Source organism: Urocitellus parryii, chromosome 3, assembly GCF_045843805.1.
Source record: "Urocitellus parryii isolate mUroPar1 chromosome 3, mUroPar1.hap1, whole genome shotgun sequence".
NCBI lineage: Eukaryota > Metazoa > Chordata > Mammalia > Rodentia > Sciuridae > Urocitellus > Urocitellus parryii.
The window spans coordinates 67,741,688-67,760,658 of record NC_135533.1 but is presented as its reverse complement, the minus strand read 5'-3'; the positions used below and the strand labels follow the sequence as shown (position 1 = coordinate 67,760,658).

General features: G+C 33.6%; 1 protein-coding gene across 1 annotated transcript in view; it reads left to right on the top strand.

Annotated features, from left to right (window-relative positions):
• The window catches only part of Elapor2 (endosome-lysosome associated apoptosis and autophagy regulator family member 2), a 153,723-nt gene that overhangs the window by 14,411 nt on the left and 120,341 nt on the right, over positions 1 to 18,971 (top strand). The gene's annotated exons all lie outside the window — the stretch shown is intronic.

The following is an 18,971-nucleotide window of genomic DNA, read 5'->3' as shown; positions in this document are numbered from 1 at the left end:
CTCTACATTTAGAGATGAAGAAAATGAAATTCAAAGGTAATTAATAACTTGCAAAAAAAATGACAAAACTGGCCAGCCATAAAGATTGGATGTATTTGTCTTCCTGCTACCTCTCCCTCTACAGAACTGATACATGTTCACCATTTGGCATAATTGATTCTTAGAAGCTATGTATTGTGCACCAAGCAGCTATTTACAACTTTTTCCTTGGTAGTCATCATTTTCCAATCATTCATTTTTCTCAAAGTAGTACTTCCTTTCTCATGTGTTTCAGAAATCTTTTGTCTCCAGGGTAGATGCCAGTTTTCCACATGTTTCAATAAGGAGAGCTCTGTGTACTGCTGCGCTACCCAAATACAAGGTGTGAGGTGGCTGTTGAGCCTCTTCTCTTGAGGATGGCTTCTCTGTGCAGAGTCCCTAGCCCAATGTCTTTTGGCAGACAGACTTCCTTCTCATGTTTTGCTGATGAGCTGAGGTGGTCTCATTCTGTCTCTACCAGATTCTTGATTTTGGAGAATTTGTTCTAAAAAACAGAGCTGTCTGTGATTCTACCATGTAAGCAACGTGTGATAAGTAGTAGACTAAGGGCATTTTCTGGTACTGTTTTTTTTTTTTTTTTTTCTGTACGGTTCTGGAAATAAAGGATATAATGAAAAGGTAAATTAAGTTGGAACAAGTGTATGATAGGACTATGTCATATGAAACCAGACATGCAACATTTCAAAACCAAAAAGGCAGAACACCATCGTTGAAAAAACAATGTATACTAAGGAAAAATCAGAGAAAAAAGTTGATGGTCTGTAGTTCTTTTTATCACATTTTAATGTTTTTGTTATTTTTATTCCTTTTTTCTTTTGAGATTTTTCCACAGTAATTATAGTCCAGGCATTATTCTAAATGTTTAGTCATTGTTTCAAGGACTTTTCAGGGAAAAATTAGTTAAAAGGTTAAATTGCAGGGGGCATCAACCAAATAAAATAGTGAGAAATACAAAGGCCGAGAGATACAGAATGTCTCAATAAATACTAAAGCTGACTATGCCCTCAAAACCACGATACTGCTACAAAGATGACATTTTTCCTAAATAAGCAGATTTAAGAGAATCCAAAGGAAATTGCAAAACTTTTCGAAAGTATTCTGAGGTTGAACCAGAAGACTAAATGAGCAAGAACAGCTGAGAAATCTTTGAATGAAAGAAAAGCATGCAGTATCATATAAAACCATATTATAAAACCGCATGCAATCTTTTTTTTTTTTGTACTGAGGATTGAATCTAGGGGTACATAACCACTGAGCCACATCTCCAGCCTGTTTTATTTATTTTTAATTAATTAATTTATTTATCTTAAATTTTGAGACCTGGTCTTGCTATGTTGCTTAGGACCTTCCTAAGTTTTGGAGCCTGGCTTTGAACTCATGATCCTCCTGGCTCAGCCTCTCAAACATTTTGTATTATTTTGTTGTTGTTCTGAGGATTGAACTCCAGGGCACTTAACAACTGAGTCACATCCCCAGTCCTTTTTTTCACATTTTATTTAGATACAGGTTCTCACTGAATTGCTTAGGGCCTAAGTTGCTGAGGCTGGCTTTGAACTTGAGATCCTCCTGTCTCAGCTTCCTGAACTGCTGGAATTATAGACATGCACCACTGTGCCCAGCTCCTTATTCTTAAGTGAATGATAATAATCCTTGAAAGTGTTAGTTGCATAAATTATGGGTAGACTACACCATTGCTTCAATTTAAAAAGAGGTTATAGAAGACTATTTGAAGTATACTAAACTATGAATATTGGAGTATACATTTTGGTCAGTTTTGACATTGTATACACTTATGAAACTATCATTATACTCAAGATAGTGATTTTCAACATCATGAAAAAATTTCTGGCTCCTTTTGTAATCAAACCCTCCCTCTATTCCAGGCAGCCAATTATTGATATATGCTTTCTGTTATTCCAGATGCAGTTGCCTTTTCTAGAATTATAGATAAATGGAGTCATATGGCATGCATTTTTTGTGGGGGAGGGGCTGGCCTCTTTCAATTTGGTCTAATAATTTTGAAGTTTATTCTATTGTGATGTGTATCAAGTTCATTTCTTTTTATTGCTGGCTAGTATTCTATTAATGGTTGTACCACAATTTGTTATTCCATAAGCTATCTATTAAACTCCAATATGATAATTTAATCCATGAACATTCATTATCCAAATAGGTTGTTTATTAAGTTCAGCAGCAGCAGTCTACAATATGTAAGCCCTGTGGGAATGATGAAATTCTGGGAGTCATTTCTGGAGGGGATTTTATGCTTCACTCTGTATTTAGTGCTTTTCAGATATATTCTCTTGCTTTCTTCATTTTTGAAGAACTAATCATTCAGTTAGTCAGTGTACATATGCTTGTTTTGAGTAGTCTGCCTGACTGCCTATATATCATTTCATTATCAATTAATGAACACATGCTCTCAGAGTGCAGGTAGGTATGAATGGTGGATCACATAGCACTCTTTCAGAGGTTAAAAGGAGGACTTTGTGTAGTTCATGGTAATGTAATGGGCAGTTGCATATTCTGGATAATGAAAGCAGATTTTGTGTTTAATTGGAAGGACAATTAAATATATATGTATATTATTTGAAATTATATTGCTATAAGTAAATACAGCAAAATAGCTAGGTTTTATCTATTTATTTTTGGTGGAAGTGATGAGAGTTTGGTTGATATGTTTGAATTTAGAGCAGGATAAGAATTCTTTTAGATTAATGATAGTTCTGCAAGTTTGGGAGTTCCAAAATGGTTTTCTTCTTCTTAATATTATTTTGTTTCTGGAAAACAAAGCATATTGGTACACATCCTATGACTGGATGACATGTCTCAATCTAGGTTTATCTCTTCTTAGAGTTCACCTTCTGTAGCAGAAGGTGATGACCTTGGCAGGACAGGGAGAATGTGCGTAGCTCACTTGACATGATGGTGGTGAGTTCTGCATCTCTATGGTGAACATAGGTAAAGGCAGGCTAGTATTTAACCTGACCTTCTTTTCAGTTATGAGTCTTGGCCATCCTTTCAAAACCAGACTCTACCTTTATTTCCATAATTTGCTCCTCTCTTTCAAGTCCTTAAGTCTAGTTTTTAATTCTGGTGGTTTTTTCCTAAATCTCCACCAGTGGGTTTTTTGTTTGTTTGTTTGTTTGTTTTAATGCTCAGTGTACTCTATCTCTCTGTAGCACTTGCCCCTGCTTCTAGGCTGCTCCTTCGTGCTTTCCTAGTCTGCAATTTTGTATCTCTCATTGTTATGTCCTATTTTTCTTAGCTAGCCATAGTTGCCTTGCGTTTTCTAAAATGTCAGTTATGTCAGAGTTGTACTTTTGGTCTTTTTCTCTTTTTATTGTGTATGTCTTGTCTGAGTGATCATATCCACATTTACTTTTATTAATTCTCATTTTTCTGTAAACAGAAGTAATATACTTGTTATAAACAATTTGAATAATTTGAACAAGCAGAAGAGATGACAATCACCTGCAATCTTACCCGTGGAGAAGCATAGTTATAATTTTTCATCTAATTGTGTGTTTTACCTGCATCCTTTGTTTAAATGACTGCTAAACTGAACCTTCAATGCTTAGTTTTATCAAGTTCCAAAAGCAGATTTATAACACCTTAAACTATGAAAAGAATTGTGAAAAAAAATAATTCTTTTCTTTTAGGAACTCATAGTCTAAATGAAGTGATTGTCAGCTCAACTGCATATTAGAATGATAAATCAGTAGTATATTTCCAGATTAGAAATCTCTGAGGAGGGTCCAGGCACCAGGTTTCAATGTGTAGTCAGGGTTAAGAATCTCTTGTCTAATGGCTAATTTTCAAATTGTTGTTTATTTAACACTGAATCTATGCCAAGCCATGTGGTGTTCACTCATTTTTCCAGCAAATATTTATTCAGTCCTTCTTATGTTTATCCCTGATCCAGATACCAGGAATACATCAGAGACCAAAACCACAAGAGTTCCTGTTCCTATGGACTAAGATAGAGATTATACAAATACATGGCAGGTGGTGATAAGTCTAGAAAGAAAAATAGGTTACAGAATGGGGTGATATCAACGAACAATGCTAGAGTGAGGAGCAGAGTCAAGCAATGCAGATAACTGGAGAAAGAGCTCCTGGACACAGGGAATGACAAATACAAAGGCCTGCAAGGAGCATACAGATGGGCGTGGTCAAAGAAAAGGGAGACATGGTAGGGATGAGGACACAGAGGTCAGATGGTTGGAGTGTGGCAGATCACAAGGTGCTTTTCAGAACAAGTTAACGATTTTGCCTTTTCATCTGAATGAGATGAAAGCCATGGAGAGTTTGGAGCACAGAAATAACATGAATTACATGTAAAAAGATCATTCAAGCTGCTATGTGTGAAATAGGCTGTCAGAGATATGGCTGAGAACAGATGAGTGAGATTATTATAGGAATCTAGATGAGGCACTATGGCATCTTAGAGGTTTTAGGAATGAAGTGGTAAGAAGCAATTTGATTTTGGATGACATATTTTGTATGTCATATGTATTTCACACGTATTGAAAGAGGTGACAGGCTTTATTAAGATCTCCCTTAGAGTGACCTTAGCTAGAGAAAGGAGAGGTCAAGAACCAAGCACTGGGTCACCTTGGGAGAGTTAATTAAGAGATTAGAGCGAGAAGGGGATTCTGGAGGCCAAATGAATGGTGTTAGTGAAGAGAGTTTTAGAGTGAGGGAAAATGGTTGCTAGAGCTAGAAGAGGAATGTTGAGAACTGATTCTTGGATTTAACAAGGTGGAAGTCTTCAAAGGTCTTGAAGAGAGCAGTTTAGGTTGAGTGAGAGAGGCAAAAACCTGATTGGAGTGTATTAGGAGAAAATGGGAAGGAAGGAGGTGGACCCTGGGAACAGGCTGTTCTTTGCAGGATCTTTGCTAGTCAGGGTGAAGTTGACTGAAGAGGAAAGTATAGTTACTTGATGAGAGTAATGCTGAGTATAGTGTACCTTAATGTTCCTTCCAAATGCAGGATTTTATTCTAAGAATATCAACTCTAGTTTTATTTTTTAAATTTATGATATCTTGTTTAAGAATCTCCTAAAATGAGGTATACCTATAATTTTCAATCTTAATCAGAGACATTTTAATCATTTCAGCCACTTTATTTATGTTACATGACAGTTCCCCTGCATTCTAGTTTGGATATATCTTTTTGTATTGCTTTTCTAGGGTAGTTATAACAAAATACTACAAAATGGGTGGCTTAAGGAACACAATCTTATAAAGTCTGGAGGCTAGAAGTCTCAAATCTAGGTACTGGCAGGGATGGTTCTTTTAAGGGGCGGAGGAGGGATCTATCCAGGCCTATTCTATTGGCTGTAGGGGATCCTCTTTTCCTTATGTCCCTTCACATCTATCTTCCCTTCTTGACTGTCATTTGGTTCAAATTTTCTTTACACAAGGTTCTCAGTCATATTGGATTTAGGCCTGTCTTATAACTCCATTTTAACTTGAGTTGGTCTATAAAAGCCAAATAAGGTCACATTCTAAGGTACTAGAGGTTAGAACTTAAATACATGAATTTGGGGAAATACAGATCAACTCATGAAACCTTTACTTTCCCAGATGCTTATTTCTGTTTTATTTTAATAACATTTACAATCATGTCTGCTGTGATATTTAGGCATAGTTACTGGATTCTTCATCCATTCTTGGTGACATTAGGTGACATTGGAGACAACTTGGAAAGGAGATAGGTTTCCTGCTATAAAATGAACACTTGCTAAATTAGAAAATAATTTTATCTTAAAAGAGAAACATAAAATGAATTGGGGAGGTGGTCTCTTAATAGTTTCTATGAACAGATGGTCAGATCTTTCTTAGACCACTCATTTATTCTTAAAATTTAAACAGTAAAACCAGTAAGCTAGTGGATGGAAACTTTTTCCTGCCTTGGGAAGAAGAGATAAGGTGTCTTGCCTATGGAAAAAAATGTATTAAATAATATACTGTCTCTCTGCTCTTATCAGGATGGCAGCACAGTCTAGTTCTAAATAAAGGCCAACATCTCACCTGAAAGTACATCACTTTCATATGGAGAGAAATTAGGCTTGTTATAAGAATTTTTTGTTGTTGCACCAAGGAAAGTATTATAGAAATTGGGTCATATTTGTATAACTAGGTGTGTGATCTCCTTTTCTCTCTATAGAGTTGCTTCTTTTCCAGCACTGTGTTGGAAAATATAGGCCATTAGGATGCATCCTTATGAAGCAGTTTGTGACTCTAATAGGATTTATTTGGAAATTGTAAAACACAGATCATAACTGATGATTGTGGATGTCAGCACACATACCCATTAGCTCTAAGTTCTTTAATGCAACAAGGAAGAGAGAATCTAAATTTAATTGTGAAATAGAGGATACATTTTTTTGTACTTATCATTTTCTTATAGTCTTAATAATATAATACATAAATGAACAAAATATTTGTGATGAAAATACATATTAAATAGAATCCTTATTTGGATATTTTTCACTTACTTTCTGACTTTGCAACCTAACCTTTAGCAATGCCCTAAAATAGCCACTGACTAAATCTCTTGAGAGAGGCTTGATATTTTAACTTTGTATACTTGGTTTAAATATTTTTTAAAAAAATCATATTGTTTAACTTTAAACTAAAGAAAATTGACTCATGAGACCAAATTCTTTAGCATTAAGATAGCTTGAACATATTCTCAATGGTTCCTTTACAGATGAAACCTGGTGTAGAGGAGATGCTAACTGAGCAAGCAGACAAGATAGTCTTGCCTTGGCTTCATTATCTACCTCATCAGGGACACTGTCCAGTGACAGCTGAATCTGATCTTCTGCATTCATGAGATCACAGCCTTGCAGGTTCTCCCTTATTTCCTCATGTCCAGTGACTCTGCAGAGACATGTTTTCCTTACTGCTTTCTCAGGGACTGTACTGATGGAACTTCAAAGAACATATGGAGGCAGATATATGCGTAGGTCTTGATTTTATGTTTTGGTAGACTGTTTATTTAAGCAAATACACAGGAGAACATGTTTGTTTAAAGTTTTCTTTTGTGCCAGCTGCTGTTTTTTCTTTTTCCTGGCCTGGCCTGCCAGAAATGTGCACCTTTATTTCTAGAACATTTCACAGAAATTTTCAGTTAACAGTTGTTTTTTTTTTTTTCCCTTCAGAAAATTAATTGGCTCTTTAGAAAATGCAAGATGTATGTCTAACATGTTGAGTTTTTTTGAAAAATTGTGCTCAAGTTTGGTTTTGTTTGAAATTGAATGTTTTTAATTTAGTAGAATTAATTGCTGAGTGTTAGAAACTTAATGATTCTTAAATACTATATACAGAATTGGCATTACTGCAGCTTGAAAAACAGCCTAATTTCAATTACTCAGAAGAAAAATTTTGCTTTTATCACTTTTTTTTTAAATGAATCGATGGAGAGGTGTTACACAGTTGGTTATGTGTGCATGAGAGTGAGACGGGATGACCATTGGACTGTGAGTTAGGAGACCCTGTTATGGGCCTTTTCTTGTTGCTAATTGCTAATTTCTTGCTTTCTCTTGGCTCCATATTTTTATTTGGAAAAGAAGAATATTGATGTAGCTCATCTATAAAGTCTTGTTGAGCTTGACTTCTTGTGACTTTTTCCCTTCTAGTTTTATATTTTTAGAGAAACAGGAATTATGTCTGCTTCTCATTAGGTACTCTTAGCTGAGTTCTGTTCATTATGGTTCTACCAGGATGTAGCTTGATAGTGTATAGAAAACAAGTGTTTTCTACAAATAGCAGGAAGGGCTCTCAAATCTGGCCTGTTATTTTTTCCCTGACCACTCTTTTTTTCTTGTTTCTCTTTTCTCTCACTTCCTCCCCCTCCCCCACATTTACGACTTTTTTCTCCAATAGATGATTGGTTCTTTCATTTCATTTAGTCATCTAAGTCAATTGAATTTAGACATTTAGCATGAGATACTTAATATTCTTCAAGACAAGGTTTGGGGCCTTAGAGGTCTCAGGCTTATATAATTCAGCCTTGGTTTATAGGGTGACCCTATAATAAGGAGAATTCACTTTAGTAGTAAATTATATCCATGAAAGTTGGCCTTTTTTTTTTTTTCCTATAGGAAAATATTTGGGCTAGTGACTTGAGGCAGGCATCTAGGTGATACTTGCTTTTCATTTGAATCCTCCTTATTCAATAATCTATGGTCTTCAACTGCTGAGCCCTTATCTTCTCATTTGAAAGCGATTGTAGCCCACAGGGAAGTTTTAAAAGAATGACTCCTGAGTAGAGATTCTACAGTACTCTTAACTGGAACGGCCTAACATTGTAGGGGTATGTGTGCATCTCAATTTTAAATTACACATGAAAAATAATTCTCGAAATCCAAATATAGTTGTATGTTGGAGGGTTGAAATAGAAAATAAAATGATCCTCAGATTCCTAAGATGATCTTTGTTCCGAGACTAGCTGAAAAAATTCTGAGAAAGAAGAGTGCTAAGGGAAAGAACTCCCATAGCCTACAGATAGGAGTATTATAGACTTTCCATAAACAGCTGGGTAATATTCACCAAGAGCTTTAAAACACATAATGCCACCAAATTTTCTACATCTTTTACTTTTAATACTAGACATCGAACCCAGAGGTCTACTACTACTAAGCTACATCCTCAGCCATTTTTACTTTTGAGATAGGATCTCTCTAAGTTGCCCAAGCTGGACTTGAATTTGCAATTCTCCTGCTTTATCCTCCTGAGTAGCTGGGATTAGAGGAATGCACCACCATGCCTGATTTAATGCTCTATTTCTATGATGATCTTAAGTAAATTGAATAATAGCATACATGTAATGTTTATCTTATATTTATTCATAAACAACCCAAATTTTTAGTAGTAGACAGGTTAAATATAGTTTCCTCTATTAAATACAATACCACAGGGCATTTAAATGTGATGATATAAAGCATGTTTATTTATATACAAGAGGTTTTACAGTATGGTAAGTAGATTACAAAACATTTTATGAAAACATTGACATAAGCATATACATATATATGTTTATATACATGTATGTATATTTGGTAAAATATGCACCAAATTATTAACTGTGGTTTTCTCTTGATTGCAAGGTTATGTGTGGTCTTTTCCTTACTTCATAGACTTACTTATATTTCTAATTTTTCTGCAGCAATTCTTAAAAGGAAATACAGCATAATATTTGCAACAGTGGAGAGGAATAGACTCTGGCTGGGATTAAAAATTTCAATTTTATTACTTAACTAACTGTAATCTAGAGAAAATTACTTTATTTCTGCTTGTGTCTTTCTCATCTGGAGATATAATAACAATTAAAATAATAATACCTACTCTATAGGATTGTTGTGAGGAGTTGGCATACTTTATATATATATATACACACACACACTCTTTAGAATAATCGATAGTATTATATTAATATCACCAGTAATTATTTCTATAATAAAAATAGCAAGAGAGACCAACTAGCATGCATAGAATTTATGGGTGGAGGAAATTATAGGAGGAAGTAATTGAAACAATTTGGTAAACTTTAAAGAAGAATGTGATAATTAGATGTTTTACTTTTTTTTCCTTTGCTATTTTAAAATTTTAAATAAAAAATAATTTATTGAGGTGGAATTCAAAATTGTAAAATTAACCACTTTAAGTGACTAGTTCAGTGGCATTTATTATACTATATTCATAATGTTGTGGAATCATCATCTTTATGTAAATTCTAAAATAAAACCCTATAACAATTAGGCAGTTTTTCTTCATAGCATGCCCGCCCACTTCCTAGCAGCCACTCATCTGCATTCTATCTTTATGGATTTACTTCTACTGGATATTTCATATAAATAGAATCTTATAATATGTGCCTTTTATGTCTGGCTTCTTTGACTTAGTATTACTGTTTTGGAGCTTCATCCACTTTGTATTAGTATCAGTACTTTATTGGTGTTTAAATAATATTTCATTGTATGCAGAAACCACAGTTTTTCTATTCATCCATTGATAGACACTTGGTTTCTTTCTACCTTTGGCTATTATGCAAAATGCTCCTATCAATAGATGTTTGCCTTTATTGAACAGTTTATTCTTCTGTAGTATATTTATCATAGAAAATTTAGAAAATACAGAAACATAAATAATATAAATTTACATTTTCATATTGTTCTTTTAGATGTTTTTTTAAATGTGAGTATGTATTGTGTGTAAAAACAGCTGTGAACAAAAATACATTTTCTTAAAAGTGAAAAACTGAGATTATAGTATATATTCTGTTTATGGCTATTTACCATCTAATAGTTTTGAATATTTTCTAATGTCTATAAGTTTCTAGTACATCATGATTTTAACAGGATTTATTTTATAAATATCTACTGATAAAAGTTTAGCTTTTGATCCTGTTTTAAGTGCTGTGATGAGTACTGCTTTATACAGAATACCACTTAATTATTTTTCAAGGATAAAGTCCTAGGAATAGGATTGTTTTTTCAATGATTACATGCTTATAAGGATTTTGACACACATTGCCAAATTTCCCTACATTCCTGCCAGCAACTTTTGAATGTTTCTACTTTTGTATGTGTCTACTTTTGTTTCCTCATGTAATTTTATTCATAATAATTTTCATTTAAACAAAATAGTATCTCTTTTGTATTTTTTAAATTTATACCCATATGAAATGTTTTATTAGATGTTATTGTTTTCTTCCTTTTGTGTATGCCTCCTTCATGACCTGTAGTGAGTTTTTCTTAATGAGTAGAATAGTATTTTTAAAAATATAGTGAAGATGTAAATCTTAACAATCTATTACATTTTTACCCCTAAGTTACTATTTTTTTTTCTCATTCGGTCTATGAAATTTTGGCCCCAGGACAGTTATAATTTTTAATGTAATATAATTGGTCATTCTTTGTTCTTTTGGGTTTCTGCCTTTGCTTACATGTTTTTCTGTCTTAGGTTACTTATGTATATGTTTGAATATGAGCAGAAATCCTAATAGTGTCTTATTTGAACAGGAATGCTGCTTGTCTCAGTATTTACTTTGCTACATTGAGCTTTCTGCAATAGCTTTGAAAAACTGCAATTAATTGAGAGCTATTTGAACCACAGCTTAGGATCTTCTGTGTTATACTTCAGAGATAGACACATACCACTAGGAAACAAGGGCACATCTGGGACCTGCTCAGGGAACCCATTTCTACGGTGTGTGCTAGAGGCAGAACACATTTCTGTGGCTTCCTCTCTGTGTTTGTCTGAATCCAGAGGCTTACCACTTATATTGCCCTTTGAGGTAATAAGTCTCCTCCATCAAAGAGAGACTGAATTTCGTTCATCATACTGCATGTACCTCTATAGGAAATTGAACTGATTCTGTTTCAGAAGAAATTGTTTTTACCCTTAGAAAATCATTTAACCAGAACACCTCATTTTTCAAGATACTCAATTCTTTTGGTATATTGGTAAAATATTCCTACCTACCAGGGAAACAAATTATATGAATTGATGTTAACATAGGTAAGAGTCTAGCATTTTCTCCTTTCATTAAATGTTGAAATTGAAAGTGATTTTTCTGGTGGTATGAAATGGGAACATCTGTTTACTTCAGGCAGATGTTAATGACAAATCATTTAGCCTTTTTTCTCTCTTTTCTATTTAACTCTGAATAATCCTTTTTTGCCTTTGTACAAAAGTATAACACATTTAGTATCTGAAAAATACTTTTCATTTTTAAAGACCTATAACAGAAGGCCTTTCAATAAATAACTTTAAATTTTTTCTTTTAGTGAGAAATTTAAAATTTATATTCATTGAAGAAACTTTAGACAGAGAGGAGAAAAGAGCTGGGATTAAAATTGGTGTCAGTTAACTTCTAAAGCAAATAATCTGTTTGTGTCTAATAGAGATGACCTTTAGAAAAGCATCACAGTTCACAATGAACTTATCAATTATATTTGTGGTACCGTATTTTGATACAGAATATTAAAAGGAAAGATTAAAGTAAAAACATCGCTTTTTGCTTATGCTGCAAAAATATTTACAAAAGGTTAAAAACTGATCTCACTGACTGTTTAGTTAATGCTAATAAAAATCTGTCCATGAGCATGCACAGATATAATTTGTATGGTGATTATTTATAGTCATAGTGTTTTCTGTCTTTTCCTATAGCATATTACCCATTTTTTCTTTTTTCTACCAGTTTTACTTATATAAAATCAATAGTTATAGTTGGTGTACAACAAACTGCACATATTTAATGCATAGAGTTTTATGAGTTCGGACTGTGACACCATCATCACAATCCATATAGTAAATACATCCATCACCTCTAAAAGTTTCTTTCCACAGCAGGTACTTTCTGAAGTGAATTAAAAATGTTAGATTATATACAGTGTCATCATTTTCTCATTTAAATATAATGCCATATTACAAGATTTAAGAGCTCTTCAAATATCTTAGATAAAAGAAAAAGTTTATCCATGTCTTGTATTAAATGGTTGATTTGTGTAAATAAAAATTTAAAGTTTAAGGCACATACCCTCATTTGCTTCATTTCATCCAGTAAAGGGGTTTTTAGTTATTTCTTTAATCTTCATATAACTTGTTAATATCATTATTGTGACTGTTTTATGAATAGAGTAGATGTGCTGTTGACGTTGGTATGCTTGAAATTCTAGAAATAAACCCATTTGTCCATGATCTTTCACTTCTTATGATAGTCACATCTTAACCAAATCCAGATTATTAAATAATTATCTGGAAATAACAATAAGCACTGTGACTTTTACCACTTACAGTTAATTCTTGTTACCTACTATAGTCATGGTCTGTCAAATTGTTGGGAAGACTAAAGTAGCCAATACTGGACAGTTACTCCAAGGGGAATGCAGAGACTTTCATCATATTTTTGTCAACAGACTGAAACATAGCTTTTTTTAAATGTGTATTTCTGTTTAAAGACATCTTATTTAATAAATATTGTGCTTTGTTCCATTTAAACCACAACCAACAACACCATAAATCACATGTATTTTCTCTGTAAGGAACTTCACAGCCTTCTAGAAACACTAGGAAAATTGTGAGGAGCATTTTATATGGAAAAATCACCCATATAAAGTGAAAAATAAAATGACACACAGTAAACTGATAAAAGGACACTTATAGTATGAGAGCTGAAATAAGAAGGCAGAATATCACATTGTTATCACCTAATTTACCTTTTGCTGGAAAAAAAGGTGGCTTTCTTTTTGCCACTTTATATGTGTCCATGAATGACAGGGAAAGTACCACAAGTACTGGTTTCAAGGTTACAAATATATTTTAGTAGAATTTGCAAGTATGTAATCCACAAATGATGAGAATCAATTGCAGCTGCTTGGAAATTTTTCTAAAGTGAAATAGGACTGAAATAATTTAAACACATCTTGATGATGTAGGGTAATCATTATGGAGATTGTTATGAAGGTAAAGGGTAGATCTGAGAACCTGTTTACTGAGAACCTGTCACTGCTGCTCCTAGTGTGGCTCAGTTCACAATGCCTTTTTCAACACCTGCTCTTCCCTCCTTCTCTCCCACCTGGTCCTTCTCAATTGGGAGATTTTAGGCATCTAACATTCCCCTTCCCTTTCTTGCTTTCCTAAACTGAATTCTATTACCTAGGAACATCCTGGGGATCTTAGGAGAAAGTGGAAAAAAAAAGCTCATGATAAGATTAAGATCAGTTTTTAGATGAGTTAAACTCAATCAACTTTAATATGAGGGTAAGAGGGAAATTTAGTACCTTACTCTTAGGAAAGTTTCCCCCTTCTGATTGAGAAGCTTTTAATAACATTTTGTTTCCCTGATAAATGAGAAGATTTAGAATGCCAGAGCCTTCGCTGTGAGGTCTGACAGGGGATGATCTGTCAAGCTCGGGCTAATATCTTCAGCTTTATTCTCTCCCATTTGTATTGAATATAAACTGTGATATGAAGCAGATGCCTGCTAATTATTCTGGCATATATTCCTACTTCTAGGTTACATTTTCTTCATTTTATAATATTGGAAGCTAAGGTTGGAAAACGAGCTAAGTGTCTTAGAGTAACAGTAGAGCTGATAAAGACACTTGCCAAATACGCCTTTGTGCTCTGTTGATTGGCTTTGTTACCCCATCTGCATGGTTTTTGCGCTTTACTTCCCTCCTACTCAGGTCAATTTTAAAAATTTTATAGTCAATTTTTTTGATGATTTTCTAATCATTGCATATCTTGAGTCTTTATCCCATGCCTTGTGCTCTGGTCTTTTCAGCAGTGAGAGACTATGTGAACAATTTCCTTTCTTAGAAAAGTCCCAGTTTAAAACTACCTCTGCCAAAGGGCCCACTGAAGATATGACTTTCATTATACTTCATTCATTCCAGTTGGGATAGTCTTTTAAAGTTTAGCTTCTATTACATTGTTGTTGCATTGTGGTATCTTCAGAGTGATGTAGATGTTCTAAATGCAAAAAGGACCACTAGCTTGGGATGGAGGGGCATAACTGAATTAAAACTTACTGATTGCCAGTAGAAAGGGTAGATCTAGACAGTCTAATACCTTAGTCATTAGCCATGTATGACTGTTGGCTGCTTGAAATATGGCTAGTTCAAACGAGGTGTGCTGTATGTATGAAGTACACCCTGACCTAAATGATTGAGTACAATAAAAGAATGTAGTTTCCTGTTGATTTTCTTACATGTTCAAATGATATGAGGTTAATGTATCCTACTGAAATTACTTATCTGATCTTTTTACCCTATAAAAATTAAAATTACGTGTGTTAATTATATTTGTAGCTTATATTTCTGTTGAACCATGTATATCATACATAGCTGGTGAAGATGTTATGCCAAACATTTAAATTGTAGAGACAGTGTTTTTTGTTTCCTTCTCTCATCTTTCTTCCTTTCCTATAAATATACCTATAATCTAATCCTGTTGAGTAGAAAGTAAAGAAATATAAAAAGTTTATTTACAGATACTTCCTAGCGACCCACCTACCACACTTCTCATTATAGAAGTTGTTATGTACTTTTGTAAAAGCTCCTGAGATAAGAAATTAGTAAGAGCTGGATAATAGAACACAATATTTTTATATGGCAAGGTTAAGTCAACTGGCAAATTTGATAACTAGCAAACTGAAAAAAGATTGCATGTATTTAATATAGATGGAGTATTTGTATTAAAAGCATTTGTATTAAAAGGAGTTTAAAATAAATACATGTGCTAGGTGTGGTGGCACATGCCAGTAATCCCAGTGACTCTGGAGGGTAAGGCAGGAGGATGGATGGCAAGTTCCAGGCCAACATCAGCAACTTAGCAAGACCTTGTCTCAAAATAAAAAATAAAGAGAGCTGACGATGTAGTCAGTGGTAGAGTGCCCCTTGGTTCAATTTGAAGTACTACAAACAAAACAAAACACCAAACTGCAATCTTTGTTCAAGTATGAGTTACCTTGAAATTTGTTACTATAAGTCAAAAAGAACTGAATATTTTCAAGATGTTCAGCAGTATAAAGAACTTTAAAATCCCGAATGAAATTTAGAGAGGTGGATTCAGAGTAGAAAAGTTTCTCTCCTTTTTAACTTTGCTTGATATAGCATCAAGCCCAGTGTTCCTTTGCAAACATGGTTTGTGGTGATATTTTAAAATTTCTAAAGCCTTTATTATAAAAGTACCATTTTTGCTCATATAAATTTGGACAATTTAAAATTATGTATATATAATTTTAATGTCTATTACAGTTTAACAAATCTCTAAATGATGTATATTCCATATTCTATAGTAGTATGTAGTCTTTGTTTTTTTGGGGGGGAGCGGTAATGGGGATTAAACTCTGGGGTACTCGACCATTGAGCCACATCTCCAGCCCTATTTTTTATTTTATTTAGAGATAGGGTCTCACTGAGTTGCTGAAGGTCTCAACTAAGTTGTTGAGGCTGGCTTTGAACTCATGATCCTCCTGCCTCCAATGGGATTATAGGGATGTGGCAATAATTGACAATATAAACAATAATTGAGCATATATAGGGACTTACAGACTATAATTGAAATCAGTCTCTAATATTTTCTGATTCATTTAATATTTGGTACAATGTGGGGATGAAAAATATTTAGTAATTAAAAGAGAGAAGGTCTCATCCACTTGCTTTCTGAATGTAGAGAGAAGCACCACATAGTCTGGCTAAGGAAAAATGTTTATTTAGTGACAATTACAGTGTTATTCATATTTTTCCTTAAATAGCTGCTTTGACTTTTATCATTGCTTCTGAATTCATTTTGGATAAAATGTCTTATTTGGACTTTTCATTCATTTTAGGATTGGTTAATTTTATTAGGCAAAAAAATGACTTGGGACAAATGATTTTAGTTTAGTATCGTGTTCATCCCAAGCTTGGCTACTTATTCATGCAGTTTTTCACTATGCTGGGTCAGTGTTTGTAATGTCAATAAACTGGAATGGTGAGCTATCTATTTTATGTATGTGGCTTCTCCAGTTGTTTTCTTGGAGGGAAGAATCAAAGAAAGGAACAGAATGTCATGGGCAAAGGAACATAAAATGTTTTGTTTTGGTAGTTTTCTTTCTTTAATTTAGTAGTTAAATTAAAGTTTTATTTGAGTACATTCTCCACCACTGTTCCTTAACCCCTCGTGGAATGTTTGTTAACTCCATATTTTAAACAAGAGGACTAGGTAACTGCATCTGTGAAGTTAGAAATTTTATGCTTATTCCTCCATTAATAAAACATATCAGTTATAGATTAGAATACTCTGTTCTAAAGCTTTTTGAGGTATAACTGATACACAAAAATTGCAAAGATTTGACGTGTGTACCGTGATGACTTTGGATTTATGTATGTATTTTTGATTACATCATCACAATGAAAGGATCAAACATCCAAACCTCAAAAATTTCCTTATGTTATTTTTATTTGGGGTGGAGTAAGTATACTTACCATGGGTACTATCCTCTTAACACATTTTAAAGTGAACAGCATACTGTTAACTATTAGCATTTTCTAGAACTTACTCATTTTCACAGTGGAAAGTTGTCACCCATTGAACAACAGTTTTCCAATTTCCCCTTCTCTCCAACCGTTCATTGGCAACCACCATTCCAGTTTGACTTTTTGGATACCTCCTATGAATAGAATTATGTGGTTTTCCTTCTGTGAATGGTTTATTTCAGTTACCATGATATCCTTTGAGATCATTCATGTTACAAATAGTAGATCCTCCTTTTTAAAGACGAATGATATTCCAGTGTATATATATACCACATTTTCTTTATCAGTTCATCAATTTGGGCTGTTTCCATAGCTTAGCTATTGTGAATAATGTTACAGTAAACATAAATGTGAAAATATTTCTTTGAGATCCTGAGTTAGGTTCTTTTGGACCTATACCTAAACATGGAATTAATGGACTCTATGGAAGTTCTTTTTAAATTTTTTAAGGACACCCCTCACCCCACCATGCTGTTTTCCATCATGGTCAAACCATTCTACATTCCCAAACAAAGAAACTAGTCTCTCCATATTCTTGCAAATACCTTTTCTTTTTAAAATATAATAGCCATTGTAACAGGTATGAAGTGATAGCTCATTGTGGTTTTGATGTACATTTCTCCAGTTAGAAATAATGGACACTCTTTCATATACTTGGTAACCATTTGTTTGTTGTCTTCAAAGAACTGTATAGTCAAGTCTTCTGCCTGTTTTGAAATTGGCTTTTTAAATTTTGCTATTGTGTTATCTGAGATGTTCTTGAAGATAAGTGGTTCCTGAGTTCTGCTTGTCCCATCCTCTGCCTAATCATGTTTAAGAATAATAGCTACTATTTACTGAATGGTTATTTACGACCATTGAAAACCTAGATTGTTTCACTTTGTGAATTAATATAAAGGGGAGTGGCTTCTTTGTGGACATAGCTTTCAGCATCACAGTGTTGACTGGATTTCAAGACCACTCAATACCCTCAAGAGGGTGTATTCATGCAGTGTAGATATGGATGCATATGGATCCCTCCTGCTTATGACATGCTGAATGTTGTGAAGAAAACCTTACATATAGTATCTAATTTTCAACTATATCATATTTATCTGAGTATTAAATCTAAGAGCAATTATTTGTTTTATTAGAATTGTTTATTTTAATTACTACTTCCAGTTGTATATTTTCATAAATGAGAAACTGAAGTAATAACAGTCTAAGTAACTTGCACTTTCTATTCTTGTAATGAATGAGCTCAATGCAATGAACTTTCCTCTTACCACTGCCTTCATAGTTTCCCAGAGATTTTGATATGTTTTGTCAGTATTCTCATTTATCTCTAAGAATTCTTTTTTTTATCTCCTCTCCGATGTCTTCTGCTATCCATTCATTATTTAATAGTGTATTATTTAGTCTCCAGGTATTAGAGTAGTTTCTATTTTTTATTTAATCATTGATTTCTAATTTCATTCCATTATGATCTGATAGAATGCAGGGTAGTATCTCTATTTGTCTGTATTTGCTAAGACTTGCTTTGTGGCATAACTTTTAGTCTATTTTAGAGAGGAATCCATGTGCAGCTGAGAATAAAAAAGTGTATTTGCTCATTGATGGATGGAATATTCTATATATGTCTATTAAGTCTAAATTATTGATTTTATCATTGAGCTCTATAGTTTCTTTGTTTAGTTTTTGTTTGGAAGATCTTTCCAGTGGTGAGAGAGGTGTGTTAAAATCACCCAGTATTATTGTGTTGTAGTCTATTTGATTCTTGATAATGAGAAGGGTTTGTTTGATGTACATGGATGCTCTGTTGTTTTGGGTGTAACTATTAATGATTGTTATGTCTTATTGATGTGTGATTCCCTTCAGTAGTATGAAATGTCCTTCTTTATCCCTTCTGGCT